Genomic DNA, 15,007 nt, shown 5'->3' on the forward strand with positions numbered 1-15,007 from the left:
TCCAAACTTGAAAGATATAAATGTTCCTTAAGATCTAAAAGATGTTAATATTTAAACTCTAATGAAATTCTGAATGAAAATAAAAATAAAAATTATGGATGAATCCATCCATCCAAAATGTCTTTTACTTTCCCCAGAGAACTTCTGGAAGGGCTTTTTATTCAAGTGAATGTCAGAGTCACTGTTGGTAGTACAAGTTCATCTATCAAGGTCATTGCTTTGTCAATTTTGCTCAGCCAAATGGCCTTTGAATTGTTTCTATTCAAAGTATGTTCACAGAAGTATTGGATTTGATTTTTTCCAAAGGTATTTCAAACTGGTACAAATTCAGTACGGTCACATTTTCTTCCCCCTCTCAAAACATGGGTTATAACAGCTAAGTTGATGGGACATATGTTTTAGAAAACAGAAAATGAGAACATATTTTTTTTTAAGTATGACTTTCTAACATTTATTTCTACATGTCCATGTATTTATGTACTGAGTAACAAAAATATACAAATAATTGCATGTAGTCATCATTAGAATTTGCATTTAAAGTGGTTTCATATACTAAAACTCCAAGGCTATCCAGTTAAATAACAATTTATATTGAAAATAACAAAAGGATTTATATTTGTAATCTTTTGTGTGTGCTTAAATGACTTTCAGGTCTTAATTAAAAACTTCCTTTATAGAGATCTACGATAGTTCTATAATTTAGCTCACTATGGTAATTTGAGAAGAGAAAAATTATTGCTAAATTGATTTTAAACCTATTTCCATTGGTGCCTTTATTACAGCCTCTTGAGCCCAGAATTCAGAAGTTATTTTTTTCTAAGTAAAGTAGAGTTGACAGAGATATAAACCACCAATTTTGTTTTTCTTAATAAGACTTACCTTCCACAATTGAATAGAACTGTATTTATCTAGGGAAACAAAATTGTGATCCTGACTTACTAAATATCTAAACCCTTGTTTTTATAGCATTTACCTAAGCTTTGAAATTTAGTTCATCAACACCATAGCAGATTCCCCAGAAAAACCTGTAAATCATAAATTATAGGACTCAATAAATGTCTAACGCTATTCTTTTTGGTACAAATCATCTGCAAATTAACAAAGAAATTATATATAAGTCAAAAGTACCTAACTCCCTAGTGAAACATGGTGCTTATGTTAATAGTACATAAGTAGAATTTATATATATTTGATAAATAAATGTATATAAACATCTAGGTGATATTTGTGTGTGTTTCAAAAATATATGACGTAAAAGTCTCAAGGGACTTAACATTTTTGAGTTTTGGGTTTTACTTATAAGGTTTTATGCTTTGGGTAATGAAGTAGACATCTATTTCATTACAGGGAACGATTTGAATACCCACTTCTAGGACTTCATAGATCGGTCTTTCTAGAAAGATGATTTTCCAATCAACGTGAAATACGAACAGCTATAATTCAGTTAATGTAACTGAAAGTCAAATGGAATTTAAGATGAACTTGCATTTAAAAAATATACACCTTTCAGTTAGAAGAGAAGGTTAAATTAAGTTACAAATGAAGAAAAGTAGAGTAAGACATAAGACTGTACCAGGAACCAGGGTTTAAAAAAATATTTCAAAAAAAAAATAATGCAGTATTTGGTCAACTGGATTTTGTTAATGTTGGAAGCTCTACGAGTATATAAATTCAAAGGTTTCTCCTATGGACTATGTATAGGGCCCAAGTACATTGTACACTAGGGAGAGTAGCTGTTTAATGTTCTATTCTGTAAGTTTTAGAATTCTTTGTACACGAGCCATATAAACCAAATGTGGCTGACTTGAATAATGGAAAGTATATGTTGGATTCACATGAAGAATTGAGGGAAAAGCTGAAAAGCCTGACATCAGAAAAGACCAGAACCGAAGTCTACAAAGCAGAACTAGAGTTGAGTTCATTCACGCCACCATTAAACTGCTTTGTGCCTTGTGTCATAACCCAGGAAATAAAGGAAATTCACTCGGGAAGATGAGGCACATAAGCCGCCTGACAAAACCCCCTTCTCCCCGCTTCCTGATCCCACGACTCAGCTACTTCTCTCAGCTTCCTCTCCCCGCTGCACGTTGCCACGTGACCAGATTCTCCCGCAGTGTGAGAGATCTGAGCCAGTTCTCAGCGCAGCCTTGATGCCTGAGTGCCCCCTCCCTCATCCTCTGTTTGCCTGCAACACAGGAGAGTCTGAAACCCAGCCTTTTCAAACAGATAAGGATGAGGCCCCATTGCTCTAATACGCTTTTGTCTTTTTTTGATCTGGTGTATTTCTTATGTGATCCGTTCCGTTTCTACTTCTTTGACCACTCAAACACACTAACTGGAGTCCACAGGTGCTAATTCAGTGACCGGAAGCTTGCGGGGTGCTCTGTCTCTGCTGTTTGTCGTATTGGTGGCTCTTGCCCGTGGAAGCTTTCTTCTCAGGTGATTTGAATTAGACTGTGAAAGCGGCTTAGTGTATCTCTGCAGAATTGCTTTTCTTTTGCCACTGGGTGTCCCAGGGTTATTTTAAGCCTAGCACCACACATATTAATATTTTAGCGTGATGCTTCCCTAAACACAGAGAAAATGTATATTTCAACATTATACTGAAAGCAAGCCTGTTGTTACCAATTCTTAGGTGTGTTGTTGTTACCAATTCTTAGGTGTGATTCTATCCTGTTCAGCAGTCAGGTGAAGACAAACAGGATATCATATTGTCTCTGACAGTGACCAGAATTATTTATTATTATTATTTTTTTTTTGCGGTATGCGGGCCTCTCACTGTCGTGGCCTCTCCCGTTGCGGAGCACAGGCTCCGGACGCGCAGGCTCAGCGGCCATGGCTCATGGGCCCAGCCGCTCCGCAGCTAAGTGTGATCTTCCCGGATTCCCGAACCGGGGCATGAACCCATGTCCCCTGCATCAGCAGGCGGACTCTCAACCACTGCGCCACCAGGGAAGCCCGACCAGAATTATTTTTAATTCCATTTTTTTCACTGAAGTTGTAACCCTTCAATAGGACTAGCTATCTGAAAGAACTTCAGTAAAACCTTTATGTTTTGCACAAGTTCAAAGTCTTGAGTGTCGCCCACACAGTAATTAAAGGAAGCCTCCTTGATACTGAGACTGGCAATGGAGTCACAGAGACCGCTCACCAGCTTTCGACCTCATCTTCACTGCTGGCCCTGAGGAATTTCTCTTACCTTCTTGCCAGTTCATCTGTATCTTTAATATTTTATATTACCCATCACTTTTTACAATTTTTCTAGATTAAGTTTTTCCATGATAGCATCACAAGGTCTTTCTACTATGAAATACAATTTAATATATCAGGAATAAAGGAAATGTTCATTAAAATCCTATTCAATTTTTTATAGCATCATACAGTAATTTTGTTTTTTAAACTGTTTTTAAACAAACGCATAGCATGGGCTTTTAAAACCTTTTTAGTTTTGAGTTGCAGTAATGAAATACATGGCAGTGAAAATTAAAGAAAAATTAAATTTGTTACAGACACTGAAAACATGAAAAAGATTACTGACATTCTCGGCAAATGAACACATGAAGAAAAGAGTCTTGATTTAATGTGGACGTGGGTATAAGCTATGCAAATAAAACTTTCAAAGAGTTTCTAAAGAATATATGAAAAACAAATTATTATCCAAAGCTAAAGAACACTATTTAATAAAGGTACTGCTACTAAATGCTATTTATAGCCAAAAGGATAGAAAAGAAATGATAGAATGATAAAGAGTGGAAAAGCACAATAGGCCAAATACGTCAATCTGTGAAAGAACCTGGAGCAAGTAACTAAATCATTGTGATAATCAGATTCCTTAACGGTCATAATCCCACAGTCACAAATGCAAAGGCAATATGTATTTTCCAATGATAGTAAAGAGAAAATGCTCACAACCTAGACTTAACAATGAGGTAAAGAGAAGCAGTTCCACTGGAGTCAGTGAGATAATCAGTGCATAGAAACATCTGATTACTTACCATGCAAATAGTATTTTAAGTACTGAACAACACTTGATTCTGTATTAATTTATAACTGCTATTTGTAATAATTTAGCATTATTTATTTTGAAGAAATGTAAGTCAATTTATTCTTCACTTATTTATATAATGGTTATGCCTAACATTTTTCTCAAATCCCAATACTTTACATCATCTCAAACTTCCCAAAAAGTGTAATGAGAATTGAATTCTGCTTCACCAGTTGCTTTGGCCATAGCATTTTACCTCAAATAAATAGCCCTAGACTAAGCACATCTCCCTCCTAACCCTTCTTAAAAATCAGACCCCCAACAAAGCTAACTGTTTCCAAGTAATTTAACCGTGTCCAAGAACACACCTGTTTCCAACATCCAACAATACAAAGTTCACAATGCTTACATGTCTGGTCATATTTGACTGGATTCCAAAGAATAAAGAAAATATGATCCATACTGGGAAATCACTCAATCACAGCAGAGAATGACACAGATGTCAGAATTAATAAGTAAGGACATTAAAGCAGTAACTGTATTTTAAACAGTTGACAAATTAAGTAGAGACATAAAAAATATAGAAATACCCAAAGAGGACTTCTATAGATGAAAACTATAATATGTGAGATGAAAAACAACTGGATGAGGTTGATGGCAAATTGTGTGTGTAGAAGAAAAGACTACTGAACTTGAAGACACAACAATATGAACCATCCAGTGTCGCCAAGGAGCATCACCCTTGTTACCAAGTCACTTGTATATAAATAAACAACCTAACAAATCTCTGGCTTTTAAATTTTTGGAAATACACTCCTTGGGGATAGGTGCCCATCCCTTTTAGGACCCATTAAATGGATGGAGGTCAAGGACAACACAGGTCCCTGGGCACCTGAGATAGCCAGGCTGTGGGAAGCTGAGTGGGATACTTGCTCAGAGCGCGACTCTTCTCGTCCACTGTGAAAAGGTTTCCCAGCTCCTGCTGTCAGTGGCTTTTCGTTACTCTTGTCAATCTCTCAGACTTTACACCTCAGCTCCTAATGCTGGCCGTATCTCTTGCCTTGCTCTATCACCAGGCACCCACACTCCTTACACTGCCCCCCCCCAACTTCGGACATACTTTAATAGATTCCTCTAGCTCCATAAACTCCGGTGGTCATCCTGTCACTTACCCTGGTCCAGGGGACATATATGTCAGGCCTCCAAGAAAAGGACTGGATGATGGTCATTCTTAAGATGATTTTTGCACTCAAGTAGCAAACCGAAGCAGTATCAAAATGACAGTTCTGCCTAGTGTGTGTCTTGCATTCAGGATAATAGTGATAGAGAGAACGTAAGTCACAAAATACTAGCTTTTACAATAATTTGGTCAAAGTTGCTCTTAATCACATAATAAGCTGAGCAAGGCTCTCGAAGATGACTTTTCTTATCTAATGTCTTACGCTGCCATGAAAATGACCCAAAATCCAAGCTACAGCTAGATGCTTTACCAAATGTTCTCCATAATCTGTGTTAAGTATGTCAAATCATATGTTAATAATAAAATAATGATAAATTACCATACACACCGGCTGCCCTATACCTTTTCTGTCTATCTTAATATGAACTGCCCCTAATTACATCTTAGAGAATAATAACAGGACAAAACAACTGTCTTTGGGTATATAGAGACAATAAAAGGCTTACTATTCATATGAAATTGTATTGGGGTGTTGTGTAGGTGTGTATGACATCACCTATGAAGTGGATCTTCAAATGTATTCCCTTAAAATTATCCTTGTTCATGGACCCTCCCTTTCAAACTCTCCATCTGCCCTTTGGAAGATCTCCATGTACCCTCACAACTACAAGTACCAAAGTGTGAAAAATCATTTCTATAAAATTTGTCAGTATTCTAAAATGACAATAACCAGTATACAAAAAACAATTTCCAAGTGTAACCAAATTTAATTTAACGGCTTACTATTTTATCAACATTCCTTTTCACCTATTAGACTATGCTAGCCATTCCTGTATCTACACATCTCATAAGTTACCAATATTAGCATCTCACACTCCAAAGTTCAATTATGTCATATGAAATCCTCTGCAACATAATTATTAACAGATCTCCTAAGATGATTTATGGAGGAAATATTCAAAGCAGCTTGGAGAAGCATAATATAAATCCTTTTTGTGTCTGTTCTTTCAAGGTCAAAATCCAGCACGTAAACATGGTATCACATTAATTCTCTTCAAGGTCATGATTAGAACATAAAAGTTTGTGGAAAAACAGCAACATTTGCATTTCACATGAAGTGTGACCAATGACAGGTGCATCCCTTACATGGCTCATAAGACCAGCAAGGATTGCTGCAGTCACTACCCACTTGATAAAAAAAGAAAAAAAAAAAAATTTACTGAAATGGAATATACAGTGATCCCAAATCATGTTGCTAAACCAGGCAAGCATAAGTAAATGAACCCTCCAAACAGAAAAGATGCTTTAACACAGTTAATAGGGTGGTATAATTCCAAAGAAATGTAACATCGTGTTATAGGCTAAGGAAACCTACTGGCCATATTCTCATTCTAGGGATGATGGTATTCATCCTGGCGAAGTACAACAGCTAGTTAAGGGCACAGCCCCCCAAAATATACTCAGCCCTTCAATGTCTAACTCATTGTTCTTTCCACGTTGTTTATATATTTTAGAAATTTCATTCTGAGGATAAAATTTAAAACCAAAACAAGAATAAAAGCCTCTCACTCAAGGGCTTTGAGGTAAGATCCTTAGTTGAATCTAAAGGAAAAAAAAAAATCATTAGCCTGAGTTAGAAAAGGATAACCTTCCTCTTCCTGCTAACATTTCTTCACATTTTGCTTTTGATCATTTGCTAACAGACCTCATTTGTACTGTTTCCTTTAATGTTCCTCTGCCTCACCCCATCACTCCTTCAACTAAGGGAGATTTTCGGGTTTTAAAATCAAGCCTTAAGCTAGCGAGGGCCAAGTAAATGGATAACTAAGCAGGAAGCCTTATTAGCAGACACTGAAAAAGCCCCAAACATTCCAGCAAAGATTTCAGTGTTCATTTCTTCTCTGAGTTACTAAGTTACCTCTACTTTGTGGCCTAAATTGCTCTCTTGCTAGCTGAAGACTCTCCTCATTAGCATGAAGCTACAAAATGTTACCAGAGGAATTATTCTTTCTCTGAAGCACCTTGCACAATTTGCTCAATATATTTCTGATTTATACTTCCTGGTTCATTGAAGAAATTATCTATCCAAATAGCACTGGAGAGAAGGTGGAGAATCAGCCATGGCAACATAAAATAGCCAATCATCTATTGAAGAACAGGCTGTATTTCATCATGACAGCTATTTTTACTGATTCCCTTGTTCATCAACTTACACGGGCACAATTATTCCCGAAACAGTTGGAAGACTTGCTGAAATGTTTACAAGGCTTACACAATATTATCAGTCTTGACAGATTGTTTTTCTCCTACTGAGCTGTCCAAATATGTTTTTGCATGTATAAATTATTCCAAATATTATGAAAATAAGACATATCATGCTGTTTCAAAATATAACATTTTATCCACCCCAAATGCCAAATCCGTAAGGAAATATTTTCAATAAAATTGAACATGGTTTTTGCCCCCAATTTTTTTTGCAGCTCCTGTCTTAAACATAGTAGAGATGCAGTGTTAGTCTCAGTGAATATATAATGTACAAAACAGAATTTGAAAGAATAGATTGAAATTCACTCCAATATTAATTTGAAGGTTGAAGCTCATCAGAGTCTAAAATATTAACAAAAATGTTCTGCTACAGTGAGAGTATCAATTATGCGTAAATATACTCTTTAGCTTCGCATTTGAAACAAGGAACAGAAATCTGTCCCGTAATTTGTACAAAAGGCCTATAAATGCAGCCTCCCATGGGAGGAGATTACACACCAAGTAGACTGCTTAACCATGCTAGAAAGCTGAATGAACATTATCACAAAATTCTTACTTTATAGATTCTGTTTTCTATCAGACAATGCTGATGAGATCTGTAAACACAGTCGGAGAGGATTCTCCTTGAGAACCATCTCCCTTTCTATGAAAAGTTAGGCACAAAAATTCACGAGACTATTTCCATTCTTAAGACTTAAACACACACATCCTGGTCATGGAAATGTACCCGATATTTTATGGGGAGGTTAAACCCTCCCAATTTCAAGAAGATCACACCAGGATGCCATGTACTAGTCACGAGATTCACCGCTCGACTTGAAACAGCCAGTGGAAGGCAGCTAATAAAACAGCCACACAGGAAGACCAAAAACCATGACTAATAACTCTTCTTCTTTCAAACCCAACAGAGCAAGATTCCAAAGAAATACGTCAAAGAAAATTCACTGTAATTAAAATTAAGTAAGCCGTTGTAACTTCCACAGTCCTCCATGAATTCCTTTCGCAAAGAAAAAGTGTACTAGACACAAAATAAATCACAGACATTGTCTAACTTACCACGTTGTGGAGGTTCAGCAGGGGAAACTGAGGCTGAAAGCTGACACTTGTCCCCATGTTGTCATCAACCGAATCCGGTTTAGAAGACCCAGTTCCTGAGCAAAAAATTCCCATCTGCAAAAAAAAAAAAAAATTCAAACATTTACAATTATTTCTAACATGTATATATATTTCTAATACATATGTACATAGATAACATATACATATGTACATGTTATCTATGTACACACATCAAGAATTATTCTACATACAAGGGAAACAATGAAATGTAATAACAATTTTTATAACATGTCTTCACAGTTTCTTATAACCTGTTTAATTATAACCTGCTTATAACCTCCAAGTCTTAATTAAATGTATTAAGATTTATCTAGGGAAAGAAATTGTTGTTTTAAATGCACTATTTAGGAATTTTGAAAACACAAGGGTTTTACTAAAATACGAAAATATTAAGATGATTTACATCGTTTAATCTTGTCTCAATGAGTCAGCCCAGAGCCACTCCCAGAATACTGATCTCAAAAGACTGCAACAAAATTTTACAGAGCAAGTCCTGACTTGTGCAAGGCGGAGCCTCTTCTGCGCAGGTTCCATGCCTATGAATCATCCTAACGAGGGAGGAAGGGACAAAGACTCATCTTCTGTCCCACCAAGAGAGCTCTCAAGTGGGTAGAGAACACACACATACACTCGCACACACGACAGAAAAACTGAGACGGAGAGTTAGACGTCAGTCAAGGGGCACATCGTTCCCACATTGAAGAAGTAAACCAAGCCACCAGCCTGTTATTCCGTGTTTCAGAGAGAAGCAAAGTCCAAGGTAAAGTGAGCTTTGAGCCACTTCAGATTCAAACATTAAGAACTGGACTCAAGGGCTTCCCTGGTGGCGCAGTGGTTGAGAGTCTGCCTGCTGATGCAGGGGACGCGGGTTCGTGTCCTGGTCTGGGAAGATCCCACATGCCGCGGAGCGGCTGGGCCCCTGAGCCTGAGCATCTGGAGCCTGTGCTCCGCAACGGGAGAGGCCACAACAGTGAGAGGCCCACGTACGGCCAAAAAAAGAAAAGAACTGGACTCAAGTGTAAAACCCTTCCATCCCAGCAATGGCACCACAGGACCAAAAGGGCATCCACAGCCCTGGGACAATTCTGAAGGTAGAAGGTTTCCAACTACAACTAAAGCAGAGGCTCAACTCACTGAAGTGTGAGCCCAGCTTCTTGGAGAGGAGGAACCAGAAGTGAACACAAAAAGTCAATGACTGAGGACGTTCAAGGCTATGTTAACTATAAACTAGCTTTCAAAACGAGTTTTCATTTCACAGAGTTCAACCCTATTGTAAACATCATCTTATGCTTATGATTTGAGTTTTTAAATACCTTCCTCTCCTCCCCCTTTCTTCCTCCCCCCCGGTCTATCCATCCCTACATACCTATTATTTCAGCATAGATTTCGCTGCTTAGAAGGTGCAAGGTAAATAAGGGATTCTTCCATGGAACATTTATCTTCTAGATGTCCCACCCACGTAGGTATGCCGCTACCGTGACATTAGTCATTAGAAGTCTTACTGTTTAAAGCCACAGTGTGTGAATTCTTGAAAAGGGGTGGTGAGGGTCACCTCACCTTTGGGAGCACAGGCAGGGGAGGCAGGAGGGCGCAGGGCCGGCCGCCCTTAGACGCTGCACAGCCGAGGCCATGAAAATGATGCTACCTGCCGCTGCTTCTGCCCTACAGGTTGCTTATCCTTGACCTAGATACAGAATCATCATGACCTACGAAGCAAAGCTTTTTCTTTTCAATGTTTTATCGGAGTATAGGTGATTTCAAGTGTTGTGCTAGTTTCCGTTGTACAGCAGTGAATCAATTATACATATACCCACTCTTTTTTAGATTCTTTCCCTATGTAGGTCATTACAGAGTATTGAGTAGAGTTCCCTGGGCTCTACAGTAGGTCTTTATTAGTTATCTGTTTCATACAGAATAGTGTGTATATGTCAATCCCTATTTCCATCAGGAATATTGAATCTCTACAAACAGCATGAGTACGATGCCATTAATAACACTGAATTATAAACAAGGGACCTCGTTCCACTTCACTCTGCCACTGTCCAGCCTTACGCCCTTGGGCTTGTGACTTAAACCTAGAGGTTAAGAGCAAGGCCACCGAGGCAGCCACACCCTCTGCTTCACACCCTCCACCAACTATACAACTTATTTTCCTTAAACAAAGATCAGAACACGTTTCTCATAGATTCGTTGGGAAGTTTAAATGTAACCCCTGCACACGACACCGAGTGCCCCTTGCTCAGTAAATCAGGGCTTTCATTACTAAAACAAGAATCTGTGAATCTCTAATTCTTAAACTTGATGCAAATCACGCAGGCGTGCACAGCCTGGGAAAATTCCATGTATGTAAATGTAAATAAAGATGCTGGAGAAATAGCAGTTGTGTGTCCCAGAGGAGACACCAGAAGCCACAGTGGGATTGCTCTAAGTCTCTTCTCTCTGTCCCACAGGATCATCCCCAGGGTGGCTCTGATTTATCTCCTGTGTAGACACAGCCATAGCGACGACCCAAGTCCTCACATTAAAGAGGAAGAAACATTTTAACAGAGTTTTAAAAGCATTTCAGGTCAGTTGAAACTGAGTTCTTGCCCCCATTTTGTTATTAAAATGTACTGTCCTTGTAAGTGAATTATTTGTTCTAAGACAGTTTAAAAATCTGAGGGGAAAATTCCAAGATAAATAGTACAGGAGGGTGTGTATGCTATATATCAAGAAAGATTATCTCCCTCTGTAACTGCAAAGATGAATGCTATTGCCTTCCTTTCAGGCACTTTTTTGGTATTTATTAATGCTTAATTAAATATTAGTCACAAGAAAAATAGAGGTTTGGGTCAGAAGGAGTTTTCTGTACACCATACTCAGCAGACCACGCTAATGATGCAAACAATTTGACGCGACAGTCGCGAAGGCTCTAATCTTGTGAGTTGAACTCTTGTTTTACTGAACTAAACAAGGGCTTAGTTCCAAAGAAATTTTGACTCTGGTGAGCCTATTTAATCCCTGAGATATCTGCTTTTATTAATGTTAGTGACATCTTTCAAAGGGCATACTATTGCCAATTATATTTACCCTTCATTTTAAGGTTCCAATCTTAAAGACAAATCCAATAACAATACTTCTTCTTGATCATTAAGTCTGCCCAGATACTTGACATAAGGTAATGCTTTGGGATATTATAGTTAGACTTTGTGAAGTGTGGATAACTGAAAGAGTGCATTTAGTATTTTTATTTGTATTTTCAATTTCACACGGAGGGTAAGACTGCAGGCTTTAGAGCCGGCTGCCTTGATGCCAACCCTGGCTCTCCAGCTTATTAGTTACGTGAGTGAGGGCAAGTTAATATTTTTACACGTCAATCTCCTTACCTATAAGGGTGACAATAAATTAGTACAAAATTCTATTTTCAGGCTAAATATGCATTCATTACATGGAATAGAACCTTGTACATAATCATTACTGTAAAAGTGATGTTTGTTATTCATATTAATATTCTGAATATCTGAGGACCACCTTTATGCCAGGACTTGTTTTTCGGTTGGATAAAGCATTAAACGAAGTTCACACATCCCTGTCATCGTGAAGCTTTTATTTTAACGAGGCAGATAACCAGTAAGCACTGGAAATAAGAAAAATACATAGTACTTAAATGAGCAACACTAAGGAGGAAAATAAAGCAGGACAGAGAACAGGAAATGTTGGAAGGTGATGAAATTCTAGAAGGGGTGGGGGGTCAAGCATTAAACATTTGCCTCTCAGTTTCAAAACCCACCCCCCTCTTCTGCGTGGTACTGGGCGCCGCTGGCATAGGACTTTGTAGAGCACACCGCTGCCCAGCCGGCCGGCTCCTTGCAAGGCCCTGTCTGTAGGGGATGCTAGAGACAAGCCGAGGAGCAGGAAGAAGGGGCCTTCTACTTCCTCTTCACTTCCTGCTGGCTTCCGGGTTCCACCAGGGTCCGTGCAGCCTCCCTGTACTCCAGCATTCTGTCTCAAGCAGCCGAAGCCCGTTTTTATGTTTTCCCACCACTTTCAGAACCGACCCCAGAGAAGTACGTGCACCAACTGGTTGGTGGCTCGTCGGAGGCGGAGGTGCCGGAGCCCGTGGATCGTCTCCTCCAAGCACAGAGACACCAGCCAGCGGAGCTGCACCTCTCCTTGACGGCCGGGACCAAGCTTGTCAGGGCTCATCCTCCAGGCTTCTAAACTGTCATCATCCCAGTCGTTTCCCCTTTTCTCCAGCCCCAGGGATGGCAGCTGCTTCCTGCAGCGGCGGCCTCTGTGATACCTTCGTGTTCTCACTGCCCCGCTACCAGCTACCTGGTGAAAAATTCTTCATACTTAGCTAATAACTTTTCTATTAAATTTTCTCTTTTAAACCCTCATGTGAGTTCTCTCTCCCGGGAAGAATGTGACTGTAAGATGGACAGCAAAGGCTTCACTGAGTCAAAGCTTGAAAGAAGCTAGGGAGTGAACCACACAGTTACCGGGGGGAGACCCATGCTGGGCAGAGTCAAGTGCAAAGGCCCTGGGGTCTGGGTCTGGTCTGCACGAGGGATCACCAGAAAGCCTGTGCTTCTGGAGAGTAAGCAAGGGTAGAGCAGGCGAAGCTGAGACCTGAGAGGTTCCAGGGGCCGGATTCTGGAACGCCTCACAAATAGGGCGACCATGACACCCCTCGGAGCAGGACACTTCAGAAGGTGAAAGGGGTGCTGTAAACAAGCACACTGAAATAACAGGCATTGATGGGGAATGTTCTGGGCATATTGATTGGAATCACCCTCCTCTGTGCAAGTCATTGCCACGACTTGGGTTTTTATTTAAAGTGAGGTATAAGGCTATTTGACCGTATTGCATAGAGAGAGGACTTGCTCTGATTTACATTATAACTGCTCCCAAGAGGAAAACAGGTATGTATTTTCTACAAAACAGTGTTTCTCAACTCAGTATTAATTATTTAACTACCATCTATAATAAATGTGCTAAAACATACATAGGTTTTTTAGCAAATTTAATATAAAGGAAAACACACATGTACCGGTACATTTACCATGAAATCCAAATGTTATGAATAATTATTGAAGCAAACCTTGGCTTTCGTTCTATTTTCAAGAAAATCCTTAGGAGCTGTGAAACTTTGAAGTTTAATATGTTAAAAATCCTTAGGCTTTTGTCTGTTCCAGATTTTTCTTTCTGTTCTTGAAATAGTATAAAGGGTGAATTAGCTTACCTTTATTTCCAGCTGATACTCATGACAGGAAAAAGTAAAGGTTAGAAGTAAAAAATTGTAGCTAAGAATTAACAGGGCTGGGATTTGAGCCCTTACCTGTTTTCAAAGCCAGAATTTTATGTGCCTCACCAAGCTCCATGTATCAAACATCCTTTCTGGCTAATTTTATGACCTTTTAATTTCATTTTAAACGTTATATATAAAACCCAAAGAAAGGTACGTGCTGTTTCAATTTGTTGAGGAGAAATTGGAACTTTCCTAAATGAGAAAAATAATTCCTTTGAAAATGAAATTTCAATGATCTTAATTCTTTTCCTCTGCCAACAAAGGCCTGTTTGTACTCATACCATTTCTTTTCTCTAACATTCCCATATGTGACAAGAACAGGAAGACGGGAAGCTTCATTTATCAGACTCCACGGTCAGCAGGGTTCCAGCTTGATTCTACCACTGAGATTCACTTAGACAAATTGTTCATTACATATGAATATCAGTTCTGTGCACTGTAGAGAATAAACATTCATCCCTTATCCGGGTTATTCTGTGTCCTACCCAGGCTGGAAAGAGCCTCAATTCTGTAATGTTCTCTATATCATATGCCTTGAGTAAAAGAGTTTTAACCTATTCAGAGTAATAAAACAGAAACATTTCAACTCCTGTCTTATTTTTGGAGACAGTAAAAATAAAATCAGCCTCAAAGACAGAGAACGTGTGTATCAAGTTCAGTCTGTGTTTCAAACAATAGCCTTAAGTATCTCCCTAGAAACACGACTGGTGACAAAAATAAAGGAATACAGAACTAAGTAAGGCAATGGAGATGGAAAATACTCATCAGCCAGAATTTTGCTTCTCTGATAATGTATTCAGAGTTAGTTTATGAATTAAATGCCATTTCTCTTTTCTAAATTATATATTATTTATTTTCTTAGAAGCCATATATTCTGTTACATGAAACAAAATCTGTGCTTACTTAAAGAGCAAAACAAATAGTTGAATTTCAGCGGAAGGTCTACTTTCCTATTTTGAAGCAAGTTTTCAATAGCGATGTTATTGGGTTGGCCAAGAAGTTCGTTTGGGTTTTTGGTAGCATTGTACCAAAACCCGAACGAACTTTTTGAACAGCCCAATTTTTTTTCTAAAATCTATACAGGATTTATGAAAATCATCTCTCTGAAAGATCAGTATTTGTGTCGATAGTAGACTGAATTTGTACGCCAGGCTCAGATTCTCATCCTCCT

The sequence above is a fragment of the Phocoena sinus genome, chromosome 14 (assembly GCF_008692025.1).
Source record: "Phocoena sinus isolate mPhoSin1 chromosome 14, mPhoSin1.pri, whole genome shotgun sequence".
Classification (NCBI taxonomy): Eukaryota; Metazoa; Chordata; class Mammalia; order Artiodactyla; family Phocoenidae; genus Phocoena; species Phocoena sinus.